Here is a 25,809-nt window from a genome sequence, read left to right as displayed (position 1 = left end):
GGGAATCTTATCGCACATTGGAAAGTGTTTTGTGTGGCCATCGGAGTACAGGTCCGCTGGTTTGGTTTGGGATGCCCTTTCGTATGGCTGAAGATGACTACCACGCTGCAGCCTCCAGTACCTGTGGTTGAAATTCGTTATTGCACACGAAACATTTCTTCTCGCTTCTTTGGCGGCATACGAAGCAGCGCTATAAATTTACATATTTTATTGTGAAAGGAAAAAAAACGGCACGCATTGCAATGGAGTTGGAAGTCGTTGGTCCATCCGACGAGAGGACATTCTCGTCGTTCGGTTGACAGTGCAGCTCTTCATCTGGCGGGAGGTTACGGGTAGCTAATCACGTAGGTTTTGTTATCCCGTGTTTTTTGTAGCAAAACTCAATCCATTGCATTCCGTGGCCAAGAAGATGGCGTTTGTGTCGTGGTCGTCGTCGTCGTCACCATCTAGCATCAGCATCTGACACATGGTACCGACACATGGCTGCAACGTCGTTAGCCATCGAGAGGAAAGTTAAAACATACACTGTCAATAGAACTGAACTTTCACTCGGACAGAGAGAGAGAGAGAGAAAAAACAAACGATCATCATGAAGCCATCATGAGTGGTGCTTTGGCTTGCAGATGGACCCCCTTGCGCACTGGCAGCCACATCCGGTCACGGTTGGGCATATGGAGTCGACCATTCTCCATCTCGACTCGCAATGACTTTTGAGGAGCTACCGGGCCTCAGAAGCGGCCTAGCGGAAACTTTGCTTAATTGTTTCAATTGATTTCAGGTACGGGGGAAAAACTAACGATAGTCTCAGGATGGACACTCCGACTGGAAGATGCCAAGCAAAGGGAAGGTATCACTTTTCCACTATCGGTTCTTCGGACGGGATAAGTTAATTGTTTCCGTAGATCTTTGACGACCTAACGTGACCCGGTGAGCAGGGTGGTGCTGACTTCATGTCCAACACTCGGTTCATTACGAAGGGTCTGGTCTGGTGATAATTAAAAGCAGAAAAGCCATGACAGGTCAAATTATCGCTTGCAGACCAGCCAGAGCATGTGTTGGGTCTGGCTATTCCCGCCAAACGGATGGAGTGCGGATGCATACTATCAACCGGAGTACTACGTGTCAATAGATGTAGAACACTAGTTGGTCGCTTTAGGGTACTTCATGTGTCTGGGTGCGGTTCAAAACTACATGTCCAGACATGATACCTTGCAAAACCGGGACAACATATATCGCCCCGGAGCTCCCGGTGGCTCTACGGGCCACCATGTACGAGAGCTGATTAAAAGCGCACCGCTCATACCCATGACCTTCCGCGTGGTGGACACAAAAGACGTCGGCCAAACGTGGTACATGGGCCCGAATCCCGATGCCCCGAACGAAACCTGAGGCACCCGCGGGGTGAATGTTAGCAATTTCGAGCTACCGCGCTAAAAGTTGAGTTACGTGGGAAAAAGGGAAAGTATGCTCGGCTGCAAATTAATCGGTGATAAAATTCACCGGCTCGCCCGGATGGTTTAGGGCGGCCGGGCTTAGGAAAAGTGAAGGAGCAAAGTGAGCAGCACTTGACAGCATGTTCATTACATCGAACGCTCCACACTATTAGCTTCGTTCGATTGTTGGGTAGGTGCGGGAGAAGAAAGCAACCAACAAAAAAGGCAGCAGAGAGCCTGGGAAAAGCTGGGTGGAAAAAGTGGCCCCACCTGAACGTGCAGCATCGGCGAGATGTCATAAGCGGACAACCGTGCGGAATGTGCTCTCATGCGTCATCAGTTTCGTTGTTTTCGGTAATTAGAACTGGGAATGGTGTAAAAGTTTGAACGCGTTCGGGCGAAGAAAAAAAAATGGTGCACACGGAGAATTCGTTTTGTTTTACATCGAACGAAGGGTGTCTTGGGACTAAATTCAATTTTTTCTGTATGGTTGAGCATAATTTAGAAATCGATAGCATGGGTTGGTAGCTGCTGGAGTTCGGCACGTTTGTGATAAAACTCACCCAGCATCAACTAGTGTTGATTGGCGAGTTATGCAGTTGATGTTAATTAAAATTTCGGTTGAGAAACGAATCGAAAGTCGAGTAGCAACTGGAGTAATTTGGTGTTGTGCTTATTTTGAATATGGCTTTTGTTTCGTGCGGTTTAAACTTTTCCCTTAAATCTGTTTCTAAATAAATTTCTTCTCTCATTTTAGGTAAGCTCACTTTACCCAGCGTGGACCATTATTCTGCGCGTTCCTGCGATAGACAGTAAGCAGCGAATGGGGATACAAAACAGATGTGAAAAGTTTGTAAGTAAATTTAAAACTTTCGCTGCAGGTCACACAGATTGCACAAGGTCAAGGAAGATGAAGATTTGCAAACCAAGACTTCGCTTCCCCCCCCGGGGTAGATAAATCTTTGCAGCCGTATCGTCTTTTGGACATACTTTTGTTGTTTACCACCCACCCAGAAATGTTTCTGGGAAAAGTTTCGCCTTAAAACGATCTTCGGAGAGTTATGTTGTGCTGCTGGTTGGCTTCGCTAAAGAGCCGACGATCATGTCGTAAGGCAATTTCGTACAATTAAGCAAGATTTATGAGTTAATAATCGACATAGGTTTTATGGCCGAGTTTCTGTATAATATTGAGGTGGTCTTTCAAAGGGCTCTTTACGATTTAAGGATGATTGTATTTTAAAGGTCTTTGGAAAAATTCAACGAAGGTCTTACTGGACTTAAATGTCCTCGTTTTCGAATACGGATTGGAATCGTGTCCTGAGATGTATAAGACTCAGCATTCAGAATAAAATCCGTTGGACCTAAAATTCTGATGAATATGATGCTCATGTGATGTACAGTTCTTTCTCTCCAAAAAATGAGGAGCTGATCTTTAAACGGCAAGACCGGTTATCGAATTTCATCCAGATCGCCCTCCCGTACTCAGGACTAACTATCCAGCAACGGATAAAATCAAGTCACTGGAGAGCCAGAAATGGCAGGCTAAGACATCTCGAAGTTGTAGAGCCGAAGAAGAAGATGTTCGAACACTTGCGAATAATATATGTCATACCTAGCATTCTAATGAAGGTCTTACTAGACTTAAATATCCTCATTTTCGAATACGGATTGGAATCATGTCCTGAGATTTATTTGACTCATCATTCAGAATCAAATCCGTTGGACCTAGAATATTGATGATAGTGATGCTCATTTAGCCATCATATTACAAGACCTTCTCTCCAAAACAAGAGCTACTAAATCGAGTGTTTATTGCTAGAACTCATGAACCTCGCCAAACAATTAGAGCAATATATGTGGTCAATTTAGGCTTGTGGTCAATTAGTAGTACGGAACCAAACTCTTGTCCAATTACGAACTCCACGACTGGACTCACCACGACTACGACTACATCTTACCATCTTGAACCATTCATGTGCTGCTTCATTTGCTGGCCATGTACAATACCACACCAACTGTCCAACTATCTCTGCCGCTAGTGTTTCGCATTCTGCCCGCCCTACCCGTCTGCGGTGGCCGTGTTATATAATTTGCAAATTTAATGCAAAACAAGAGCCACTCCGCTCCACAATTTACCTCCGACTGTCCGATGTATTGGCGATGGTTCGACAAGTGTGTCCACACACTTCAATCACTTTCTCGTACCCGGCAAGTAGCCAGCCGTACGGATCGAAAGTGGATGCTCGATAAGCACTCTTGGCTTTCGGTGAAATAATTGACCATTGAGCTTGATACTGGCAAGGTGGTTAAAATGGTCAGGTCAGGTGAAAATGTTTAAGCTTGCACAAACATCAAAGCCGCATCTGTTTTCGACTGTGAAGTGGTAGCGAAACTTTCGAATCGATCTTTGGCCTGTTTCAGGGTTGCGTTGAAAACCCCCCCGCAACAATAAGTGGAAGGAGGGCGAGTAGGTGAGAAGAGCCAGCTAGCGGGGTAAATGTGCATCTCATCGAGCGTATCATTGATGTTGGTCGCGTTGACAAGTGGGCAAACGCACAACTATCGCCAGCGAATCATCTCCAATATCTAGACTCGGCCACATTAGCATTGCCGCAACTTGCCGTCGAGGTACGAATTGTTTCGAAAACACGGCACATTCGGGCGGCAACACCACAAACGCGGAAAAGGGGGGAGTTTTTCAGGTGGGGGGCATCAATTTAGATCTCGCTCGGATACACTGCACAATCAGTGCAAGAACGCAGACAAATTGCAATCGGATGTCATCGTCCCGCTACCCTAGACAACCCGGGAAAAGGGTTCTGGATAGGCTCATGAAATGTGCCAACCCTCGATGTTTCTGCAAAGTGCACCGAGAAATTGGTGAGAATGGTTTCGGTAGCTAGAAACTCCAGCGAGCACCACTGGGTCAATCGGAATCGGCATCGGTTATTGATTATCGACACCACAGCCTCAAACACACGAACGCCAGGCAGGAGTTTCCATTTGCTTTTCCTGATCAATTTCTACACCGATCCACGAACGGCCGGTTGGTGTGGAATTGCTATGAAGCGCATTCAAGCGTCAGAAAACATGGTTTGGTGGAAAAGTTTGTTCGCTCTCGAAAATCAACTTTTTGGTAAAATTTTCCTCAAAGCAGCAGCAGCAAAAAAATAGGAATCTAGATCAAATAAACAATTCACCGTTGAACAGACTGATCGAAACGGTGCAAACTTCGGCCGACCTCAAACTGTAGGAGTCCACCTCCCCGCCGGTAAGACCGGTAGACATTTCGCCCGTTTGACGTCTCGACGGTGCGAGACCTTGTTATGTCACCGGGTAACCGGGAGGGCTTCTGTGGCAACTGTGGTTCAATATTTCGGTATCGGGAGGCTAATCGTGGCCCCACGGTTGGGGTTTTTTAGCCCTGACTTCGATTTATTTCTACTGTTTGGTCTAGCCGAGGTCTGAAAGTTTCACCTGGCACTGACTGGGGGATTCGGAGTTTTCGGTTTCGCTGGCTACCTCCAGCAGTCGGTGGTACAAAAAGCACAAACAACCCTTTCGCGCATTGCTCAATCGAATCGAAACAGCTGGAGCTGCAGGTGGAATCACGAACCCTTGGAACTAATCAATCACCGCGTTTTGCAAACGACGGAGTTGAGGGAGGCGGTGGAGTTGATGTAGAAATCTCCCGGTTTCTCGACCAAGAGACAGACACGGTGACACGATCGTATCGAACGGTCGTACTTAATTGATCCGGGACACGGGACACAACTTTACGCGCAAGGTTGTGTCTGCTCCAGGTCCAGTGAATGTCGCTCGAAGAAAAGCTTTTCGATTTCCGTCAAGGTGCAAGCCAGAATGCCATTCAGTCTTCAGGGTAGATTTCCTAATGAATGTCTCCGACTGCAGTTGGGGTGGGCCTTCGAGATAGCTGGTGGGCCCACGCAGTGTTGCAATGTGATAGAAATTATTGTTTTGACAAAGCGATTTCCACCGTCTCCAGCTGCAACCGGCAAAGATTGATTAGCCGCGTGGGGCGGCCTCCCCATGCTCGTGCTCGTAATTATAGTGAGTGGCGCATGGAACGCTAATGGCGGTAGTGGAATCGATTTGTACCAGGGAGGGAGACGCCGTATTTTTTTTGCAGTTGTTGCGATTTTGCAGTTTTTGAATTTTGAATGGAATTTTTATGCGTTGCAAGAGCGGTGGTGATGTGAGTTTAGCTCGAGGATGCAAATTATAATTTCGATCGATTATAAAACCGATCGATCAAAAGTGGAGCGAACGGTGGTTGAAACGATCTTGCGTTATTTCTTTCTCTGGGGAGTGGTTTCAGTTTAATTTGGGCGCTTTGGAAATGCATGAAAGTAACCGCAAGATATGGTAGCATGGAAATGGTAAGGTAATGGTTGATAAGTTGCGGATTTTGTGACTGATGGATTAAGAATGAAACGCAACAGTTGGAGACAGTGTTGGATCAGGTCCCTTCGAGGCCCTAAGTAAAATGAAGGTTGGACGCCCCGAACACATCGAATCTGAGGTCAAGTAGAGATAGTATACGAGGTTCCTTGTGGAGTTCGGGACCCTCAAAATGATCGAAGCTCCCAGCACATAACAATCAGCTTACAGGAATATACCGCTTGTGTTCCTTGAAACAACAAGCTGGTAGTTGCTTGAGCCAAGCAACGGCTAAGGTTCCTTATGCGAATTATATGACTGGTGGAACTGTGGAACAGTTGGAGAACCCTTCGAGGCTCAAAGCAAAATGTAAGTTGGAGGACCCTGACACTTCAAATCTGGTGACGGATTAAGAGTCAAAGGCCAAATCTCAAAGGGAGATATTTTACTAGGTTCCTTATGGAGTTCGGGATCCTCTAAGTGATCGATGTAGCAATCAGCTTACAGGAAAATACCGCTTGGGTCCCATGAAAGCTCAGGGAGCAATGGCTTCTGATTATTATTATGACCTCTGGTTTGAGCTCATTAATTGCATATCAAGTTTTTTAAGGTCCTTGCACTGCAAAAAATTTATTATCATTCAATCGTTTCCTCTTCTTGAAGAATTGTTTGTGATCTCTAATCTTTGCTTATCAAAAACAGTCCAACAAAATGAGTCTTGATCGCACATCATCACTGAACATCCAAGGCTAATAGAAATATAATAATCTGTTTCGCTCTATTAAAATGAACATCTTTATTTCCAAAACCACCAGCGCACATTATACACGTTAATTTGCCAAAATCCGATATCCAAAGCATTATCGCACGTCCCTTAATCAGATCCCTTTGCTTCATCTGAGTTTCAAACGACGTTCCGCTGCTAATCACAACCTTCCACCCCTCGTGATGGGTGGGAGGCGTCGGCAATGGAGTTGGCCACAAACAAACCGGAAACAAACACCCGGCCCCTCAACAACAAGAACCATCCATTAAAAATCCATCGTCAGCTAAATGGCTTTCACTTTTTTTCCCCCGTTGTTCGTTACTTCCCGAAGACCGATTGGTCGATGTTTTTCGGGTTTGTGTTGTGTTCGTTGCAGTTTGTGTACACCTGTTATTACCGGTGCGTTTTATCTGTAACGCGGTCTATTTCGTCTTCGAGACCGAGAGGATGAGTTGAGTACCCTTGACAGAGCGCCGTTTTTGGTGTGTCATGTTTTTGTTTGATGTACCTTTCAAACATGAAGATGAATTGCTTCTTCCGACGGCAAACAAAAAGTGTCAATGTGCAAGGGAAATGTGTTGAGTCGGTGGATGTGGATTTTCGGCGCGATATGTACAGACATCCAATCTAGCTTGAACTGATGACGGGTAATAAATCACGTGTTTGGTAGAGAACGAGCAAAATGAGCTGAGTAGGGGAAAACACGATTGGAAAACACTGTAACGAAGCCTCAAACAGGAAATGAGGTTAATCGTCGTCAAAATACTGCAAATAAGCATAAACAGGCTTAACGAGCTAATCGAGTTGCTAAATTGCTTAACTGCCTCGAGCGTGAGCTGCTCTTTTTGACTAAATTAATCGAAATTGATGTGTCATTGAAGAAGTTATGCGATTTATCAGATCAATCACTAGGGATGAGTGTCTGATCCATATGATGTTCGATGCATAATGGAGGTGAAAGTTACAACCCCAACTGCAATCAATTATTTAATCTGTAATATTGATTCATTTATTAACTTCAACTTCAATGCATTAAAATTAACATAATTGCTTGCTTTTTTAAAAATCCCACACATTTCACACGCCATAAAAGCGGGTCTTTTGGAGCAAAATTTTAGCGGTGTTTGACCCTCGGTTGCACCCACACGACCAATGGGAAAATAATTGGAGCTTTAAAAAGTGAAAAAAAGCCCCTACCTTTACAGCCGTTCGATAATTTGCATCCACGTTTATGATGCGCTAATAATCTTCAGCCGGGGTAATACGCGATTGACTCGCTAAACGAATTACGACTGCCCTCTGGGTTCATCGCCATCTGGCCATGCGTGAAGTCCAATTGCTAGAAGTCTTCGGAGCAGACGGAGCAGATAAATGCAAAAGAATCGCCTACTTTAAGCCGAAAGAAAGTGTCAGACACTACCGACGTAGCTGACTACCACTTTCGCTGGCGATCGTCATTCCAAGAGGGTGAGTCCATTTTTGGCAACAACCAGGATGATGGTGGAGCACCCTGCAAAAGGGGGTACTGACATGAATGCGGACGTAAAATGGTAGGATGCGTATGACGCTGCTGCTATAAGGGCGGCTCGCGCGATCAATCACTTCCCCATTCCGTTAGGGGATTCTTCTCAGCGAGTGGCAGCATCTCCTCGAACCAAGCTTCCGAATGGTCATATTGGTGTAATTGCCAGTATACATATAGGGAAGTCTTCTGCTACGGGTGGTAATAAACGATGCGGTAGTAGTAATAGGCATCGCGAGGTTCGGAAGCATAATCCGAACCTTCCGCCGCGAACGTTCCGAAGACCCCACGTAAGATTTGTGGGTAAAAAGACCTGTTTGACTCGTTTTTTTTTATTTCGTTTTCAGGTTCGAAGTCGCAATGTGAGAGCAATGGGTTTTGCGAGCCCCACACGTGTGTGTGTGTGGTTGTGGTTGTGTTTGTAGAGGTCGCTTTCTCTTTTTTCGAACTTGGTCGGCAAGCTGGCGACCTCTATCACCACCAGCGAGAAGAACCACACGAACCTGAGCTGACGGGACGATTCCCCATCTTTTAGTGGTTGCTTTTCTCTCGCCAGTGTGTTGCTGTCGGTGCCTTTCTGCTACATTTGTCTCTGTTGTTGGGTATGTGACCGGACGTGCTGTGACCCACCCGGTTAACTGCTAGGGGTCTGGCTCCGGACCGTAATCGATCGTTGGTTTTTGTGTGTAATGAACCAGCTGCCGGTCAATGACCGCTTGGGTTCCTTCACATAACTAGAGCAGACAAGTGGGCGCTTAGCTGAGAAGCTGAGAAAATGAGAGGATTTGATAGGAAAACAAACTGCTCACGTCATCAAAGCAGGGGATAAAGGTGGGAAAATCAGTTGCGTTTAATAAGGTTCATCAGTTTGACTAATTATAATACAGACTCCCATAGATTTGACAGGTCCACTAAGTAGGGTCAATTGGACAGCCAGTCAAGTTTTAAAATCCTTTGGCATGGATTATTGGGAAACTTGTATTTTTTATGACACATGAAGCTAGTTCGGCGGTCAATGCGATATTAAGGTTTCAGGAAAAACTTCTCCTAGCTTCAGCGAAATTATTGAAGGAATTTGAGCCGAATTCTTGAAGGTATTGAAAGGAAGGAACTTCGCAGACATTTCCGTCATCTTAACCCTATAGGATCGGATAAGCAATCACTATTTAAGTTTGCACAACAACTTCTCCAACAAGAATATTATTCGTTGGAGTATAAACTTTAGGAAAGATGTAAAGCTAGGATGAGTTGCCAGAGAGCTGTTGTGTGCAATTATTTGTCAGCACCAAGGCTACCGAAACTTTCATCTATGTTAACTGCTCTATCGTTAAACAAATTTACGTTCTCCAGTTTTCGTTTAGCAAGAAGATGTCTTCAATCGACGGAAGACTTCGTTTGTCAGCCAGCTTCGGCGTGACATGATAAACCGAAAATTTATGAACGTTTGTCACACGGTGCAAACCGCGGTTTCCTTCCGGCAGGCTGCCGTCAGTGTCATTGCTTGTGCGTGGATATTTCTCCCGCTAGATTTATCCCTGGCTGTCTCGAAAGTTTTTCCATCGCAAGTTTTTCATGGCGGTTTGATGTTTGTGGGTTCCTTTCCGGCTGCAATCAGGCTGCTGCTGCTGGTGTGTTCCTTTTATTTTTGTAGAGTTGGAATGCCAGCCCAGTGGTTAGGAGGGTTCTGCCTGTGATTGGGAAAGAATGAAGATGAATGGTTGTATGTTGTGCGGTGGGCCAATTCGTGTGCATTTTGCTCAAGTTGTGCGATGGCTAACGGATAGGGGTCTAGGGGAGGGGAAACTGAACCGAAGCGTATCGGCTGTCAAAGTGCGGTGCCATGTTTGGGTGGCTGCACGCTAATCCTTTGAGCAATGATGTCTCAATATGGGGACGAATTTATCGTCCGTCGGTTTGATGGTTGAAGTTTTTCCGCGCTGTGTTTTTGCAGGGATTTTATTTTATTATGTTTTTTTTTATCATATGTAATATTTTTGCAATTTTATAGGTCTCTTCTTCATCTTACGAATCTCTACAGCTTCAAGAGGCTTTGGTCATTCTAGGCTCTCTGTAACTTGATTTTCTCTGTAGTTAGTTTTGCATACGGGTTAGTCGGTCCAGATGGGTTTTGAATCTCGGTTTTGTCGTGAAAAGTCTGGCGCCGCTATCGCCTAGGCCTCCCCAATTTAGACTTCAGTACATCGACGATTTGCTCCAAATGGTTTGCAGCGCAGCATTACTGTTTGGGTCGAATTATGCATCGACCACAATCGAATTGCTCAGGTAGATCATGATTCTGGCACCATAAACTACCCCCAATAAGTACGCACCGGGACCAGAGGGCGTACGAGAGAGTGAGCCTGAACTGCCCGTCGGTGGCACCAAACAATAACAGACCGCGATATGATTGTTGGACACCACAGTGGTGGCCCAATTCGAACGATTATCTTCGCCAATTACCGCTGCGCTGCGTAATGGTACGCCTGTCTTCACGGCCCAGCAGCACCACGCTAATCACTTCCCTTCTGTGGTCGCGTACAGCTCCCGCGTTTCGTTCGGTGGCCTGCAAAGGGGGGAAACCCGGGTCGTATCGTTCGTATGGGGGTGATCGAATTTCTTCCTGTACCAGGGCAAACGCTTAATGCCTTAACGCTGGTTTGTAGGTGTACGAGCGTCCTATCGGCTACAGTGTTGAACGGTGTGGTGTACTCAGGAGATCGCAGTTTCTAATGAGCAATTGTAGAGACCTTGTCCAAGAAGCGTACGAGCGAGCGTGCTGCAGCGATCGGCTAGACTAGACTCGGCGAAGTTGCGTTCCCGCGAGTTGAACCGGTGGCCGTGTGTTCGGTGCTTTGCCGCGCAAGGGAAAGTGAAAGGACAAGCGCGCTTGCTCGAATCGACAACCGGAGGCACATTCCGCCACGGCTTTGCCTGCCTATCTACATCGTGGCACCAGCCAAACCAAACCTTCCGCGAACCGTACTTTGACGAGAACAGGCGACGACGGTCAAACAATCGATGGGGGGAGGTTTTGGGGCTCTGAGAAGGTTGGACTATGAGCTTGTAGCAGCAAGAAGCAGGAAAAAAAACATGCGCCATAACTTAAGATTCCACTACGTCGTACCAGACGCTATAAACAATTAGGCTCGTAAACATAAGCTGTGGACCGGGCTTCTGGGTGTACGGGCGTTCGTGTGTTTCTGTGTTACTCTTTTTACTTTATCCACGGTTGATATTAAATCCGGTGCAGGTGCTATGAGTCGCATTTGTCCGTTTGCCAATGCATTAATCTAAATGACACTCGCCTGGAAGATATGGTTTGTCATTTAGAAATGCATTTATGAGTTGGCTGATGCAGCGAGAGATGTAATAAGGAAGATTTCCCACAAAAAAAACATGGCACTAGAAAAGAGAATGGAAGTAAGCGTTTCAGGGAATGCATTACGTAGCTCAACAACCATCATGAGAAAAGGGACGTATTGCTTTCTGTGTGTGATTAGATCATTCCGATTCGCTGAAGGTGTAATGAAAGTTTGAGCAAGATTCCCTATCCCCTTAACCAACATACAAGCGTACAAGAAGTGCATATTTTGAGTGTGCAATGATTGTAATAGCTTAAACATTGTTCAGCCATTATTATACAATTGAGCTGCGACAATTAGCGTTGAAGATATTAGCGCCGATGCAATTATGTTGCCATTTACAGCAAAAACAAAATGGCTCATCTTGGGATATTTTAGCACCCTCTTTAACTGCTATCCAACGAAAAAAAAACCTAAGCGACGCTACAAACTGTTACATTGTCGCTTAATCATTCGACATTTGTACCCTTTCGTTAGACGGTGTTAGATACAATCCAGCACGAATGCATCGTGGCCATCGTCGTACGCTGAAATGCATCCAAATTAGCAGACCGAATGTAACATCCGTCTGGAGCATCGGAGTTTTTTTTTCTCCGCCACCCGGTGAGATCGCTCGTCTCCGGCAATCAAAAAGTATCACAATGTTTGTCCCTTGATGATGTCTATTGTAGCTGGTGCTGTGCTGTTTCGAAATGGGATTCGTGTTGGTTTTTTTTTCTTTTGCAGACTGCTCCATCCATCTGCAATTGCAATCCTTCCCGTCAATCACGTTGCTTCGGTGCCAGAGAGTGGCTTTCACTAGCGAAACGAATGGAAGGGACAGTTTTACAGCAGTCAGCTCCAGCTGAAATCGTTCGAGTCGCGATGAAGATGTGTTGGAGGTGAACGTGTAAAGAATATTCCACCGCACCGTGCTGTGTAAATAAGATTATTTGCATTTTAATTGCAATTGCTAGCTGACTGGATGTTTGCACGGATGAAGTCAGGCGAAGTTATAAGGGAAGATGATGTAATGAATGGTTCTGCACCGTGCGGAACTCCCTTAGGAGGGCGTTAAAGTTGCGTGTAAGAGAGCAAGCTTAATTGAACATTTATTGCATGTAACAAGTAATGAGTTGTTTAAGATGCGTGGAAAGAATTCTGCTTCAATTTCATTGATCTCGCAACTATTTCTTTTCGCCATTTATAATTCTCCACCCACCTGTAAACATTCTTGGCATTCCATCGGACGCCACACTAAGGACGATGTGGTACGGCTCCTGCACCGACCAGTAAACGATCAACTTACCAACTGCCAAGGAAAGTTAGTGTTACCCCGTCTACATTAGCTATTCATACGCTAATTTGAATATGATAGTGTAGCGCGGTCCCCTTCCTCTACTAGTTCCGTGCTCTAACCTACTATTAACGCCTACCTTAACTAACGTCGGCTCAAAATCGTTAAACCGTGAATGACACCGTGCTGGCATTCCGAGCGCAGGAAGTTCAACACTCAACACCTCTGCGCTTGTTTTTTTTTTTAGAAAACAGCGACGACAGAGCGCAGGCGGTACGGACATCCTCCAGCCTGCGAAAGTCAAGCTACGGCAACGCGATTACCCAAGAGCTGCTGTACAGACCCGGCGATGGAAGGTGTTTGAGTGTCTATTGCGTTTTGTGGCACACGCGATGCTGTTTGTCCAAGAACGTACAACCTGGTTCACCTTGAAAACGTTCTTCACTGCTCATCCGTTTAGTTTGCTGCAGGTGATACCCACACACACACACCGAGGTATGGGCAGGATTGGTTGGTAGTAACGAGATGCAAAAGTGTGATGAAATGCCAACTCCGAGTTCTGCCGAGTTGAGACTGTGGGATGCGACATAGACGATCTTGACTTGACTTTGATGCTCTCTTGGAGATCAGGTGGATCAGATGACGGGTGATGAACGTAACGTTGGCCACTTTTCAGAGTTTGTTTTGTGAAAAGTGTTTCGATGTGTGACAGTTAAGTTGATGCGGAATGCTTAAGATTGTTTTTCTTCGCACACACACACAATGTCACCGCTAATACGATATGCCAGCTCCTGGTGAGTTGTGGTTATTTGATCATTGAAATGTTCGAGGCTACCGAGGCTCCAATAACTCCAGCCTTTACGGTGGAATGTGATGCTGGTGCTGGACTGAAGGTTAAGCTCGATCAAACGTGCCGAGCAACCCAGAAGCCATTTGATCCTACATTAATCTTGATCCAGCGCGTTAAACTCGCTTGACCAGAGGAGTGCCATCCGGTGACTGGGGGGTGCCTTGATGCGGCGTAAACTGTCGTTGACTAATGGGTGACGGTGGACCGAACGAGATTAAATTGCGCCGTAATTGCACCACGAGGTGGCTCGAGGCTATGGGAAGCGGAACTGCAAAACACATCGATAGGGAACTTTATTGGAAACACTTAAACTTGGATATTTGTAGCTAAGAAGTAAGAATTTGAATTTTTGAAGGTAGATTTGCTTAATAAGTTATAAAATACAGCTGCCAGGTTCGATTACTCCTGTCATGTACCATTAACCTCAAATATTCAGCCAATCCTTTAGTTGCCTACCCCTGAACAACAGGTGTGAATTGAAGTGTAAGCTTCCCATCACTCATACAGCACGTGCCTGCATCTGCATGTACTGTTTTGCACCCAATTACTTCATCGGTCGGTTGTCGGTTAGTACTCACAATCATATCTTTAACTCATTTAAAGCTAGAGTTGCAAACAGTTTGAGCGAACCATGTTTTTCCATGAAATTTCACCTTCAGCTGCACGCAACCTGTCAGTAGTCTAGGTTCGCCTGATTACTGATTGGCATGAAATATTGAAGCGTGTGTTTTTAACGGACCATCGTTCCGAAAGTTCAATCGTTTATTACTTTCGGAACTCCTCCTACCAAAAGTTTGCCTCTTGGGCCAACAATTTGAAGCATCCAGTTATCCAGGTGCGTCACGTGGATGGAAATGTTTCTCATTCTTTTGCGCCAGCAGTGCTTCAAAGTAGGGAATTTTGCGAAAAGTTGTACCATGGGAGGAGAACACTCCTAACACGTACTGAACCTTGGACGAAGAATCTAAGCGACGCACTTTACTCTCGAGGCACGAATTTCTGGAAGAATTTTAAACTAACTCCAGCATGAGGCGATGGTTTGTTGTTGTGGCGTGTGGCAGACTGCTTCACTGCGCAACAAAATTACCAGCAGGAAGCAGGAAATATAAGTAAAATCCTTCTGGTTCGTATGAATATTCATGAGTTTTCATACCGCCCCCCCCCCCTCCCAAATAATAATAACAGATCATTTTACAGACGCAAGACGTGCAGCCTGAGTTTGTGCAGGTTCAACACGGGATGGCTGCTCCGACTCGAAGTGTAATGTCATTCTTATCCAGTAGCATCCATTTACTGCGATGGGGGAAACTGTCTTCATTTCCATCCTGTCGAGCACCCTAATATCCCCTTTTTGGGCGTAAGAGACCAAGGCGGGTGAGACTCTTTAGAACAGTTTAGTAAGACAAAGCGGACTCGGGAAAGGATAGTTGTGTGATTCTTCTTCCAAGGGACCGAACCGGCTCGCAGATAGAGATAAGACAAGCCATGGGACGGGTACATGTAAGCTTCCGGGTTTCCGTTTTCTCGATTGGCTTAGTTTTAGGATAATTGAATTTTAGTTCGTGATTAGAACGAATGTCTCTTTCAGCGTTCCAATTGTGTGACCTTCTCTTTCGAATCCTTGCAACGTGCTGACAGTGTCCCGCCACGCTGATTCAGAACATCAGGGCAGCTCGAACGTCCTGACGAACGTTTGGCGAAAGGGATGGGTTCCCGGTGAAAATGGTTAATTTTCAAAACGTGCCACTTTGTGTGTCGATTTCCCTGTACGGAAGGAAATTAAATTACAAAACTTTGGCCTCCATTATACCAGTGTACGATCCCTGTTCGGTGGTTCTCGTATGTAACGAGTAAACGGATGAACGTTCATTCGAATGGGGATTTCGGATGCCAGGACTGGAAGTGATAATGGGTTTTGGCAAGGATAGTTTGCCATCGGAAAAACTTTGGCCTTCCCTTTATCCCGCCAATGATGTTCTTTAATGATCGTTTTCTTGTGCAAAACTTTTGTGCTTGTGTCTTTTGCGAACGGTTGCGCGTTTGCTTTGACTTTGCTAGGTGCTAATTGTGTCGAAGAAAAGCTGTTCTGGCAGAGAAAGTTTTCGGAGCCCATTTTCAGAAGGATTTGGCTTGTGAACACCTTGGCAATGTAAAGGGTGCGTGTGTTGAATCATTACGTGCGATAGACAACGTTTTAACAGCTGATTACATCGGCTTAGTGGAAGTTGAATCCAAATAATACGGCGCAATGCAGAGTCTTACCGAATCGGAACTGTGTGTTTAATTTTGAATTCGGAATGAACATCGTGGTACTCGAGGACCTTACAAGACACCTCGAACAGTGTGGATCGATGCCAACAACAAGTGTTGACCACTCCACGTTTTGCCGATGCGTATACCCACTCAAGTACGGTCAAGCGAGAACAACCTCAACCTCAAGTACGGGAAAGAAAGGGTGTCTTCGTAAAAGCTGAAGCACTCTACAGCTGTGCGCACACACAGTTTTACATAACATTGTGTGGCCCACCGTCGTGGGAGTGTGGGGTTAAAACATGGCAAAAGACGGGACGAAAAACTTCTTACGCTTTGCTCAAGTTCAGCAGACCGCGACTCAACACTCGTGTCGTGTTCGCATAGTTGAGTCTCTTGAGGAAGTTAACAGTGCGGACGCGCCAGAAGATGTGCACAGCGGCGTGGGTTAATGCAATTATGGTGCAGAACGACGGCATCCACACACTTGCACACTCCCATAAGGATGGTTGAGGAAGCAGGTTGAAATATGCAACGCGAACAGATGACATCAGACAGCAGTCGGGGAGGGATGTCGGCGTTGCATCGGCAAAAATTATGACATTAAGGACACCTCCTTCTAGCAGCGACTTAGCGACGATCAACTTTGAGTGACATAATTCCGCGGGCGCACGGCGAAAACATTAGGCAAATAAGGGTGGGTTCGCACGTGCATCACGGTGCATTTAGTGGGCTGAGCAGAGCGAATGGTTTGGAAAGGCCTTTTTGTTGAAATTCGGTGAAATTATTTCTTTAATTTTACATCATTATTAGAAAAGTTTAAATTTTTCACTGCTCATAATGATATTTTGCCAGCGGCTAAGAGCGTTCGCTATGGCTCAGTTTAGCAAGATGAAACATCCCAGTTTGCACAACACGATTTGTGCTTCTGCATCACGCTTAGTTTGTTTTTTCGTTCGGTCAATTTTCGCTACCCATTACATGTAACCGTAATAGAAGCATGTGTGTGGGGTGTTTTTTATTAAATCTCCCACAGCATAACACCCCCTTACAGACATCTAGAGAGAGAGAGAGAGAGAGTGTTCCTTGTGTATCGATCGATGTTTGACCAACCAAACCAATGCACGCGATTAGCTCGCTACACTAGCCCTCGCACACACCTTGGTGGAGTTTACACATGCTATTCCGATGTTATTTCATCCAGCAGCAACCGATCGATCAGTACCGATACGGTGTAACAACATTAGCGACTCCCGATGGAACCGACCGATATGTAACGGTGGAGCGCAAACATCGCAGACGCAAGACGCGAAATTACCGGACGGGAATCTATTATGATGAACGAAAGAAGAAGTTCGAAATTAAATACAAACAAATCATGATGAAAGTGAAACGCTACTTTTTTTTGCCACCCCGATAAAACATACAGCCGAGTGTGGAATGGCAAAAAAATATGTTCGCTTCATCAGATCGCTGCGATCATTGATCATTTATGTCTTCGGTGCTTTGGTCTGCTGATTTTACGGTGCATTGGTAAGCTGCAGCTGAAAGATTTTTGCACCAAGCGCTGTCTAACTGTCACGGTACAGCGTTTGGGGTACGATTTGACACGAACCTTCATCAGACGTCTTCATCTGCATCTCATCAACGCCGCCACAGCTACTGTGTACATGTGAATGCATTCGTTCCACGTGACGGTGGAACGCCAAAGCGAATTCCCTTTCGTGATGGTCCCACAGACGGTTAGGTAATAGAGTAAAGCATGTTTACATTTAAGACAAAAAGATCTCCATTGACGGTGCGAATGCCAAAGACGTCCTATATCATACGGAGACATTGCTCGCTTGCCGATTCAGTCATTTTTTTTGCAGTATGACGTTGCGTATTTGTCGTTGGCCGGGTCTTTTTTTTAAGGTGTTTAAGACAAATATTTACCCAGCTTGTTGATAGATTCCGGTTCTCTGGATGTGTCGATGAGCAGGCAAACATTTTTAGACATCGCTTGAACACCAGTCAAGTGTTGAAAGCTCCCACTGCATCAGTTGATTGAGTAAGACGATAGCGCAAAAGCTGTGATGAGTATGATAAGAAAACGATGGTACAATATTTACACCAAACTTAGCACATTAAGTAATTTCACACTAATTAAATGTTATGGCGTGATTTACATTCAAAGCCGCGTTGTCGCAATGATTTTAATTAATTGCTTTGCATTATTAATGAGACACTCGGAGATCGGATCGACGGATGGAAATCATTCACTTGTGTCACTACTCTTTAGAGGCAAACGGGCTTTCCTCGAGAATCGTTTTTAAAAGGCGTTCTCGGGCGTTTGATAAACAATTTCCGTCATGCTTTCACTCGATAAAATTCCTGGAACACGACATTCCGGGAGAGATGCATGCAAAGCTCGATTCGTTTTACACCCTGCTCGGGCAAGAATTAGAGTGTTCGTTCGTGAAAAAAGGAAACCTCCTCTGGTTCGTTCTAAGGGTTTTGTTCAAAAAACAGTTCAAACGACTGAGCAAATGTGTCCGGAATTTCCACTGCGCTGCAACATTGTACCGGTGCCACCGAAGCAATTGTGTCGAAAATGCGTTTCCCAAAACCCTATATGCAGCACGGCAAAACAATGCTGCTCCAAAGTGTCGTTTTTCGCTTGGAAAGTGAGCAAACATTTTCACCCAAAACCGGTGATCCGGTATGCTGATAATTGCAAGAAGCTTTCTACCTCGCTCCTGGTGGGACGGCAATACAATTTAACAACAACACACTTGACATGCACTGACTCTTGTTTCCAGAACGTTCGTGTCCCGGTGGCAGTCAGTGTGTGTTGGAAGGCGCCGATTCGACCGATTCTTCGGTGCTACCCCAACAAAGGACAATAGAAAACGCAAGTGACGTTCACTTTTCCGAAAGACACAAAAAAAAAAGAAGGTTGGAACGAGGGGACCAAACTTCCCGGACAATTGGAAGCGTGCCAACGTTGTGCCGACCAAAGTGGGAAAAACGATAGGGAAGAAAAAGAGCATTTCGATTGCGTTCTACCCAGTTTTTCCTTGTGACAATGGGGACACGGGGGATGGAAATCTTCTACCCAAGAAGAAAAAAAGCGATCTTCTATGCCGGTACTGTCCGGGCACGTAAATGAAAGTTCTTGATGCGTTCGGCAAAAGTTCGGGACCGGGACAACCGGTCGGTATAGATTTTCCTGACTTTTCCTGAACTGTTGTTCGGTGAAGCGAGCAAAAACCGTTTTTCCTCCCAAACGATGTGGTTTAGTTTCGTCTTTCGGAGCGAGGAAAATTTATCCGGTAGGCTTCAACCGGTCTCGTCTGTAGAGCAATCGATCGATCGACGGCTAAATCAATGAGGGAAAAACCTTCTTGCATACACTCACCCGCCCATCTCTTTTATTTTATTTCACTATTTGGCCAAAAAGGCTTCCAGCACTTGCAGCTCGTTTATGGAATGAAATCAATAAGCAATTAAAGTGGCTTTTTTCGATCCCCCACCCATTTCGACCACCCAAAGGCCAGGCTCCGAAGCGGGCAATTGAAAATCTCTTCCCGTAGCTCTATCACGTACTTCTAATTTATGGGCTTGGTCTAGGGAGCGGGAAGTCAGGAGAGGGTTGGAGGTGTCCCGAGAGGGAGACAGTCGGGCAGGAATAAAACCAGAAGAGATCTAAAAGTTTTCCCATTTTTCCGGCCCAATTCTCCTCGCTCCCGATGCCAGAGTTTTCAGTGCGAATTAGTTCCTGAAGCACACGGCCATCGTGTATGTGTGTGGAACAGCTTGTTTGACTTTTCCCCTTATTCCCCGAGATGGGTTTGAGGCTTTTTTCCTGCTTTTGCTAGCTATCTTTTTTCCTTCTCACCAAACTCTTCCCACAAGTCAAAAAATGGCCCTAGAATTCTGGGTTGGTTCCGGTGATGGTGTCTTTGGTAGGAAAATTTAGCCTCCGATAATGAAGAACACCTAGAACGCGGAGAGGCAGTGAGAGGGACGTGTGCCTTCTTCAAGTGGTTGATCTTGTTTGTATCTGGTAGATAGGAAAAAGCCTCAAAAGCTCGCCTCCCCCCATTTTTGGATGCACAATTGAGTGCGGGTTGCTAAAAACGGGGTAGTAAATATTTTAGTTCTGCCGACTTCGGTTGAGTGTCGGCTTTTGTGGGTGTGCAGAAGTTAAGTGAATTTGGAGCACAAGACTGTTGCCCTGAAGTTGCCTTCCAGAGATGCAAGGTGCTGAGATGGAGCACCAGACTCACCAATAAATAGTTGGTTCGGTTCAGACTTCGGAAATGTGTCTCTGGTGGGGCATTGCCATTTTTCTTGCCATATTTGGACTTCGAATGTATAACCCGCCCGTTCAACAATTCATAAGCGCTGTGCACAGCAACTTATCGCGCTAAATCATTCAATGGTTTTTGATGCATGGTCAAAGCGATAAGAATGGCCAATGCTTTCACCCCAGCGCAGAATCCATCGCTGGAATGGGGGAAGTTACTTTTCCATCCGGAAAACACTGGTTTAGGAAACTATTAATCAAACTTTACAATCTCATTCACCCTTGTCCGAACTCCCGCACAACTTTTATGTGCATCCGTGTCGATAAAGGCAACTCCAGGAAAAGCTGGTGGTCGGTGTAATGAGAAAATTAGAATTTGTTTTACAAGTTCAGCTTTCAGCGATAACATTGCTGGCTGGATAGGGTGGAAGCTGTAGTGCAAGGACACTCGTTAGGCAACAATCGGCTATTCTTGGGTCGAGCGTAAACTGTGAACCTATGCCACTATGGGTAAGTCGCCCGTGTCATTCGCTTCCCATACGTTCACGATAAGCGGTTTGCTGACCCTTTCAACTCTGCCTTCTACCGAAAAACCTCGCCAAAAGGCCAACAGTTGGGAGGTTAAGCTGTGGAACGGAATGTCGAGGACACCGGGATGTCTGGGAGCGTTAGTATGATCGGAGATCGAATTAACGAACTTTCACTTCGCCCGGTTGTGGTCCATACTCGCATGGTGTGTTAATATTTTCCAGTGTTTTCTTCGTACTTGTCGACGGTACGCAAGAGTCACTTGAATAGCTGTGCCGTGCTGGAACAATGTCCAACCAGATGTCGGGATGGGTGGTCCATTCTTCTGCAGCCGCCACATGTAGTGGTAGTAGTACACAATAATGCTTTTGTTCTGAATCACCACTTCTGTGATGAGTTAATGGAACTCTTGGACACGTGGGCCGTGGAGCCGTGGTGCTAATCTGTTGTGACGCTTATATTTTTCATCGGACAAAGTTTTTGCACAGTTTTCTTTATCTAACGCGCTGTACTTTCTACTTTCAGATTGATTATTACCGGCAAAGAAAGGGTTGGCTGAACTTCGGATTGGAATAATGTGGTGAGTGTTGGTTTCGATATGATACGTTTAACGGCGAAAGGAAAGAAAAGGTTGGTGAGCGTTATCTGATGCTGGGAATCGGAGGAGACAGTTTCTTCTCTCGTGTTTCATCACTATTGGCATCAAGTATTGGCGTAATGTGTGAATGGATCTCCAGGATCCTATTATCTCACGCTGGACGTCTTTTTGATGGGTGATGGCCTCATGTCTGGAAGGTTAATGGAATCGTTTTGGTATCATCTTCATTTAGGGCGGAGTGGCAAACAATGATTACCTTCATCGATTGAATGGTGCTGAAAGTTTTTGACAGGCTAGAATAAGTCGTGATTTTATTTGGAAATAGCTTAAGATAAGTTATCTGAGGAACTTATCCTTCATGTCTATTTTGATCTCAACGACAAAAGCAGTTTGCCTCGGTTTTTGGTGAGAAATCATTTACCAAACTACAATATTGTCTACTCCGGTGACGCCGTCTAGCCTTCAGAACCGGCCCTCTCGAAGAGTACCTCCAAAAATGGTTAAATGATTTCCCCAACAAATGTCTGTCCCTTCAGTTCTACAATTAATTATACCTGTCGTACGGTTGTCTTGTGTGCGGTTGTTGCACTGTCAAAATGATTTCATCATTTTACACCACGAGGATGTATTGGAGCGAGGTTGGCAGCATGTGTCAATTTTTGTTTCACATCACCCCAAAGAATGCCACCTCATGTCCAGAAAGCCCTGAAGACATTGGGCGTCGCTCGGCTTTTCCTTCCATTTGCTAATGCTGCCAGTTCTTTGTACCATCAAGCTTTTGGTGGTAACTACCACTACCACGACTGGCCGCGATTCTACGCCGGTCTTACCATAAGCGTAGGGCGCACCCAGCAAAATCGTGTGTAGCAGTTCCGCGCCCAGTTCGTCGATGACATTGAGCAACCACACTGGCATGAAAGTAAACCTGATCGCCGACCTGCCACTATTCAGCTCGGAATGCGCACCGAACCAGCTGGTCGGAAGGGGTGAGGTTAGATCCGATGGACCTGATACCGAGACACCGCTGACACACTGGCCCATCACATCACAAGGTGTTGCGGATGGCCTGTGGGTTTCGCATCCCTGTTGCAACGCAAAGTAATTTTTTTTGTCCGAAGCATTGGGAAGGAAACCACCAGGGCTATTGATTATCGCGACCTATCACACGATCCGTATGACTTGGTGGGTTAGCTTGACCTAGTTATTGGAAGGTGGCATCGCGGGCCCACATTTTGATCGTCACACCGACTGTCTCACGCATTCCGAACGGTGGTTATTAAAATTTCAATCTACCTCATTGCCAGCCCTTTTGAATCTTCTGCCTCTCGTACGATGACATCCAATTTTTTGAAACAAGCACCTGCAGCATGATGAAGCCCTTCGGGGCAACGGTTTGGTTGGAAGTCACCGGTCACGACGCAACCTTGACACTCGACACTGGATGGACAAAGTTGTAAGCGGTGAGGTGTTTTCTTAACTCGTCAAGAGTTCTCAAGAGTTGCTGTGCCTTATTGTATCCAAAGTCCATATTTAGTTGAATATTGTGTCACCTTTATAGGAGCAATAGGTACACCGTATTTCCTGGAGTATGTGGGTTTGATCTGATACGACTAGTGGCTGGTGTCTATTAGGTGTCTTTAGAGAATGAAATAGTGTTTTTCCACCAACAAAACAGAGAAGCATTAAACAATTAGATGTGATCAATCGGGTTGAGCTACGTTGCGTGAGACGCAGGCATCCAATATTACTTCCAATTCTCACGAAACGCTGCCACCTCTCTTCTTTGTAGCGCAGCTTCACACTCTATTAAGCTCGATTACTCGATCGCTGATGGATTAAAGTGTGGATGGGTTAGCAGCTACTGAATGGGAGACGAAAAAAAAACAACACTCTTTCGTCGATGCTTCTTTGTTTCTTCATGCTTTTAGCGTGGGTTTTGCGTCAAGGTTTTTGTCTGATCTTGCGACCTTATTATCAGGTTTGTGCCTAGCGAGAAGAGGTGTTCAAATTCAAAGTTTAACCGATGGTGATGCCCATTTATTAAGTTCGTCGTGCGAAAATGTGTGTCGCAATGTTGCAGAACTTGTTGCAATTTTTAAATCGAGTATGAAACAATAATGTTCTCTTCAGAAGCAGTGTCTTGAGCAACCTATTCTTTCACCTGAAATTTGAGGCTTTCTTTGTGTTAATTACTGCTAATCTTCTTTGCTGGTCTCATAGTCAGTGGAGAACTATATCTAGAGCGTGTTAATTTAATTATCATTTGCCATTTTTGGGGTAGATGACCTTATCAAAAATTTTGGGGCACGTGTTTTGAATGTCGCGAGCGTGTAAAGTTGATACATTGCGGAATGACTCGCGATTAGTCGTCATATTGTCTGCTGTCTTTAAAATTGCTTTTTTAGGATTGATAAACCAACACAAAGCTTGCAGAGCTTTTAGGACAATTTCCTCACATCTTTTCCTTGGATTTGCTTGTAGCGTGTGCCCCTATCATGGCAGTTGAAATCAAAATTCGATTAATAGGCAAGATAAGCATCCATGCTCCATGTTCTTCATACAACATACTACTGCCCACCTGCCCAACACAGCTCGGTTCTCTCAACAACTGTACTTTGTGTTGTTTTGCTCTGAAATTACAACCTCTGGCCAAGAAACAAACTGCACACGAAACAGGTTATGATGGTTCGAAATCAGCGACAGAAAGCGAGCATAAATGCGTTGACCGCATTCTTGTGAAGGCAACCTCCGCAACGCGCAAACCAAGACGCCATTAACCCTTTCGCGGTCTCGGTCTGCAAAAGTTACAAACCGAATTGCATAATTGCACGACGTTTCCAATTACCTCTTTTCCACACGGTGGACGGTGCCTTTTTTTTGCTGTTGCTTCGTATCCCCCTTAGCACACCTTTCCAGTTGACAGTTTGTGGCTTAATCTAGGCTGTAGTAATCGTGATTGAAATTTTCCAGGGTTTTTTTTCGTTTAGATTAGAAATATTACCTTTCAGCTGAACCTCACCTAAGAAGCATTCTCACTTTTTAATCAAGCAAAAGCGTTCGCCCGTTCGAATGGCTGTGCGTAAATCTTTGCCCGGGAGTGTGAGGTTAAGATTTACCGACGGTCGGTTACGGTAGACCGGAAAGCAAATGATGCGAAGGAAAATCACAATTCATGCCCAGAAACAACCACGCCACAACGGCTCCATCAGGAGCACGACTAAATGGGAAGGGATCGGTATAATGCTAATCCTACGGGGAGGTAGGCAGTCAAAATTTTCGACCGTCCGGATTTTAATGAACCATTACACCTGGGGATTTATTGCCACCCGGGCCAATGTCAACCTCTTTATTAATAACATCTGCATTTTTGTGGCCGTTCAGAAGCTTTTTGCAGGTCGGGTCGCTCTCGCCAGAAGTGAAACATTAATGAAGGTGTGTACACAACGCTCCACCGGCCGGGGGGAAGGAGAAAATCTGTCGGAAAATTGACACAGACACGTGCTTTTTAATTGCCAGACGGCGCTACCCAGGAAGCTCAACCGTCGCCAAGGTTGAACCCTTTTTTGGAGCGCTCGAAATCAAAGGCTAAGGGATCGGCTTTCCGGGGTAGTGGGTGTCCGGGACATATCAAAAGGCTTGGTAAATGACGATTTATGCTTCGGTGATGGGTGATGATAACCTTACCGGGCTATCGAGCTTCATAGTTATTTTTACTACATTTAAACCAAGCGAAGCGATGGTAGCCGGTTTACACAAGCGACGTGCTGTGAGGCTACCGCTACCGGTGTACGTTTCCCATGTCTGTTGACTCGTGTCTACGCGGGTTAGCCAAGGGAATGCACGTAAGATTGGTGGTGGGACTGAAAAATCTGAATTCTTCACCCTGGTTAAAAGGGTTGCAAACAACCATCTGCTGTGTGATGGTTTACTTGGTTCCCGGTTTCATGCTGATTGGCAAGGGCGTGGCGTCGAGGTGCGAGATGGGAAGTATTTTACACAGGAGAATAAAATTATTGATATTGAGAAGGGTGACCGCAATCTGAGTTTTACTGCGGTTGTATGCTGATGTTTGCCTTTTCCTCTGGAATGGAATTTGCTCCCGAGCGGATTTTCCAACGGAAGGTGCCACTGGTTGACCGACCGGGTGGTTTGTAGGGATGTGAGGCGAATTCTAATACATGTTTAATGGACAACACGACTTGCCCGGTCTTCCGGGGTGCTCTGAAGGTTGGGATTGCAATCGTAAACATAAAGCAAACAGATGTTACATCAAACGAACGTTCCATTCCACTTAAGGAGTAAATCGCTCAGACACGTTTAAGGACTCGCTTTGGTTGGGGCAGGAGCAGTGAAAGAGTTTGAGGCTCGGTGTAAATATATTGACTATTCATACTGATGGATTTAATACAGGGGTTTTCAGTCTACAAGACACGTGTCTTTATGTTTAAAATAATAAGCGGTTTTCACATACCACACACAAGCTCCGGCGGTCTTTGTCTGACAGGATTTCAATCCAAAACATGGGGGCAAAA

At 45.5% G+C, this 25,809-nt stretch overlaps 1 protein-coding gene across 4 annotated transcripts in view; it reads left to right on the top strand.

The window, feature by feature from the left end:
* The window catches only part of LOC118506516, an 84,479-nt gene that overhangs the window by 22,465 nt on the left and 36,205 nt on the right, over positions 1-25,809 (top strand). Inside the window, exon 2 of one of the 4 annotated variants that reach the window (XM_036043745.1) lies at positions 21,205-21,259. The exons of the other annotated variants lie outside the window; for them this stretch is intronic. The gene's annotated coding sequence lies outside the window, so the exon portion shown is untranslated. The remainder of the gene's footprint in view (positions 1-21,204; positions 21,260-25,809) is intronic. 4 annotated transcript variants of the gene reach the window in all.

The sequence above is a fragment of the Anopheles stephensi genome, chromosome 2 (assembly GCF_013141755.1).
Source record: "Anopheles stephensi strain Indian chromosome 2, UCI_ANSTEP_V1.0, whole genome shotgun sequence".
Lineage (NCBI taxonomy): Eukaryota > Metazoa > Arthropoda > Insecta > Diptera > Culicidae > Anopheles > Anopheles stephensi.
Note: the sequence above shows the minus strand (reverse complement) of the source record. Positions and strands in the feature narration are given on the sequence as shown.